Genomic DNA, 4,691 nt, shown 5'->3' on the forward strand with positions numbered 1-4,691 from the left:
TCCGTTAGCATTAACAAACATAAGTTAGAGTGCAGTGATATTCAGCTATCCAAACAGCATATTAGAAATTATCGCCATTCAGCTTAGAAAAAAAAAAGTGCTCAACTACAGAAAACAGACTCTGAAATTTCCAATTCATCGCAAATAAACTTACAAGATACCTTTAAGTTATATTTAACAGTAGACATATTAACAAAAGGTTTTTAAAGTTACGTTTAGTGATATGCATAAACTGAGAAAAGGGTTTAAAGGCATTGTTTGTGAGTGGTAACTGATAACAAGTAATATGTTTTCCATTAATTTTTTTTATCCAACGTTATCATTGCTAACATTATGAAAATTTTAACAACTTAATTTTTGTTTTCAAAAACTCCGAATTTTTCATATTTTGAGAATATGAAATTACTATTATTCATTTGGAATAATTTTAGTCTGTTTTAAAGTCCTCCTATGAACTTTGCACCCTTATTATACTTTATATTCAACTCTACTTACTTTTGTAACAGCAAAGATCCATCAACCTAAAACTGGGAAATGCCATAAACATAACGTGTATAAAATGGAAAGACTACTCTATCTGCCTTGAAATTATACACACTTAAAAATAAGTTTATTCAATAATGCATAAAGTTCGACATTTAACTGTATAAGTCGTTAGGTTGAGGAAATCTACAAAAAAGAAGATTCGTGTAACTTTTAAATGATTTAAAATTCTTGAAAATATTATGCTAGGAATGGATAAGTGAAGTTATTTTATAATTAACTTTATTTGTTCGCTAACAAATAGCGCTAACTACACGGGTTTCTAAAGGGAATATCCACTAGATCGGCTGTGTTTAGATCTCAAATGTCGTTGAAACTTTACACTAATCAAAGAGATATTATGCCAAACGTCGTTGAAGAACCTACTTGAAGCAATTCACAAGTAAATGAATGAACGTATTCAGTGTTATATTTAGTTTTTATTTATTTCGCACCTTAAGCATACAGTACAACACTTAGGAACTTCTCTGCAGGAAAGTAGAAAAAAATCTCTTTACTGACTTTTCAAAAGTTTTGCAAATACTTAGATTAAGCTATCATAATTTGTCCGTCGGTGGATCAGCGGTAAAATTATGAACTAACAACACTAAAATCCGGGGTTCGATTTTCCGCAGATAGCTCATTGTGTAGTTTAGCGCTAAAACAACAACAAAGACATGGTAATTTACTAATTTCCGGTGGAAATCCACATACTATTTATTTGATAATTAAATCGTTTATTATGCACTGCATTTGTTACCCAGTGGGTCAGCGGTAAGTTTACGGACCTACAGCACTAAAATCCAACGTTCGGATCCATGTGGTGGAGAGTGCAACTAGCCTATTGTGTAGTTTTGCGCTAAAACAAACAAACAAACAGGGACTTACATTTGTTTTTGAGATGTGATAAGCATACTACTTTAGTCTTTATTTAAACTAAAGTTAAATATTTAAATGAAAACTAAATAAAGATTAAAACTTCATTTAAATATCAGTTAGATTTTACATACATAACTAGTTGCTCTCTCAACTCCAACCGATGTTCCTTACACCTAACTTCATAACAACTGATAACTTTAACATTTGAAATTTGGACCATAGCTGATCACAATACCCCAGACGTTTCAACATTGCATTGTATAATCTTAAGCCTTACAATCTCAAAAGGATCTCGTGTATAATACACACACACACACACATAGTAGCTAGTAATTCACAATGTTGTTTATAATTTAAGTGCCTTTGAAATGACACTTTTAACCAAGCTCATCATGGTGTGTTAAAAACACACACATACACATAAATACGTATATATACATATATGTATATATATACAACTGGTAATCCTAATGTCTAATTCCAAAATCATTAAAGGCAACATATCAGAGAAATATATTTTTATATAAACTTTATTCCTTTTGGATAATGAGTGATACTCGATCTACAAGGATCTACAGTACAAGCTCAACCTATCAGATCAAAGAAATTTAAAAGTCCTAATTTTATTTAGAATATAATAATGTTCCAAAAGTACTTATAAATATAATCAGTGCTTAATTTCTCGTGGAACTCTCTTGATCTGAGATTGTGAAAATGTTTTGGATTTTTTTCAACATAAAGATGGAAACACTATCAGATCAAAGAAATATGTGAGTTCTAATAACACAACCTCAACCTGTCAATTCAAAGAAATGTAGAGTCATACAGTATAATCTCGACCTATCAGATCTCATAAAGATGTGAACTTTACAAAACATCAAAAGTAATCCAAATAAGAGAACAAGCTTAGTCACTCAACCATTCTCTCTATATATAACGAAAGTTAATCCAAATAAGGGAACAAGAGTAGTCACTCAACCGTTATCTATATATGACAAAAGATAATCCAGTTAAGGGAACAAGCTTAATTACTCAACCGTTTTCTGTATACAACGTAAAATATTTAAAGCTGCCCCGTTTGACAACAAAGTTCCATAGGCTTAAGAGGCAACAATTTTACTGACTTTATATAGAAACAGTCAATGTTTGTAGGTGTGTTGAATATCAAATATATAATCCAGTTTATAAATGGAGCTGTTGAATGTTCTTTCAAATCATTTGACCTTGTATGCAGTATATTTATCAATTGTAAATGCAAAAACACATTCAAAAAAACTATACATATAGAAATATTATTTTTATCCGTCTATCGTTCAGCCAATTAAAATGTTTGTTCACTGAAAGAATACTAGTAAACTGAGAAAAAGAAAAAACGAACAGAACAGAGAAATATATATATACAGGAGAATATTAGTTATTATGTGATAATAAAACTTTAATAACCGCAAGTCTGTTGTGATGTCGTCATTAAACTCCTTGAGCACTTTAATTAGGCTTGTGGCGGTCAGCAATGATCTTTTGCTGGTAGCTATTAAATCAAAAGCCTTCTCTCGAAATCACAGTTTGCATCATTTAATTTATTTTACATAGTTATCAATTGAAAGAATAAGACTGAGCTTCATATAGTGGTGGAGTGTATATTATATGTATCGTGTTTTGAAATGTCGTTTACTCACACTATACTTATAAATTATTGACAGTGCTTTAAGATTTTAACACCCATAGAACAAGCTTTTCTTGTAATTTTCATCGTAGGTAATTTTCAGTTTTACTTTAAAATGTATATATTTATTTTACAATATTCATTAAGCATTTTGATGCAAAAGAGCAAACAAATCGCTCATTCACCATTTTATTAGTCTCTTTTTCTGGCGTGCATACCAGGTGTGATGTGATAGTCTTTCTACCAGAAGTGTGTAAAATAATGGTTTGGATATATTGAATATATTATATTCAGTTATTTTACTTCTAGATTCTAATGAGGAAGAAAATATTTGAGCGTTACACCTGTTGGTTGTTCATATAATTAATATGTACTGAGTCTTTGATTGAAGCTCTAGTGTAAATATTCTAATTATATATGTATAGATATACACAACACTTTCTTTTCATAATGTTAGTGTCTACACATACCCCAAAAGCGCCCTCAGATTAGAAGTTAACTGTATTTATATATTTTGATATGACACGTAAACCAATTTGTTTTTTATGTTGGTCATGTATTTCATTCTAGTTTTCAAGTCTGAATGATTGATATAGTGATCTAAACTTTAGTTGTTCGTTTTTCAACTAATCTAGTAAGCCCAATTCTGACGCATTTCTTACAATGTCTGTTCCCGGTGGCTCAACAGGTAAGTCTGAAGACCTATAACGCTAAAAATCGGGTTTCGATACCCGCATTGAGCAGATAGCCCATAGTTTAGTTTTGTGCTTAACAGGAAACAAAGAAGCAAAGAGTCTCACAAAGCCATTTTAATGCTACGAGTTTTAACAAGACCGAAGGGGGGGTGGGAGGGTTTTATAGAGTCTGACCTAAAGCATGTCGTGTCATCTCACATTCTTATATACGTTGTCTATTATACAATTTCCTCTACCTTGTACGTTTATCTGATACACATAACCTGCTACTAAAAAAAAAAAAGCAAATAAACTGAATGCTTTATTGTAGCGTCAAGTCCTCTTATTGGTGGTTGTTTGATTCCAAACCGACTTATTTAGAAGATTTTATCTGTAAAAGAATCTTTGCAGTCAACATCGCCAAGAATATGTTCTCGGTGCTGGGATGTAGCTGATGGTTCGCTTTTTACTTATCACGTTGCCCTCTTCCTCTTAATTTTCCCTGCGGAAAATAAAACAAGAAATAAATTGAAATTGATATGTGAGGTCAGTTCGCTTTCTCTCAGAGCAGCTACTAATCATGCTAGTCTTACGTATAGAGATATACCTCTAAGATGATTTTTTTTAAGGTTTTGGAAATGTCAAAGATCTTGAACCAGCAGAAATCTAACCGAAATGTTTTAATATATTATTTTTCGATTTAACGTTTATATCTTCAACGTTTAATACTAATAAAAATGAGAGGATTTGAATATAAGTGCTATTACAAAAGCTAAAAGCCAATCATTTAATTTTGAAACACTAAGAATGGACGCGATCGATCCTGTAATTTGAAAGTAAGCGTTCTAAAGTTTCCGAGCGTTTAATATGCAAAAAGCTCTTCGTCCAAAATCTAGTTCTTTATACACACAAAGATAACTTAAATGGTCTTTAGAGCTAACCACTAACCACGA

The sequence above is a fragment of the Limulus polyphemus genome, unplaced genomic scaffold, assembly GCF_000517525.1.
Source record: "Limulus polyphemus unplaced genomic scaffold, Limulus_polyphemus-2.1.2 Scaffold629, whole genome shotgun sequence".
NCBI lineage: Eukaryota > Metazoa > Arthropoda > Merostomata > Xiphosura > Limulidae > Limulus > Limulus polyphemus.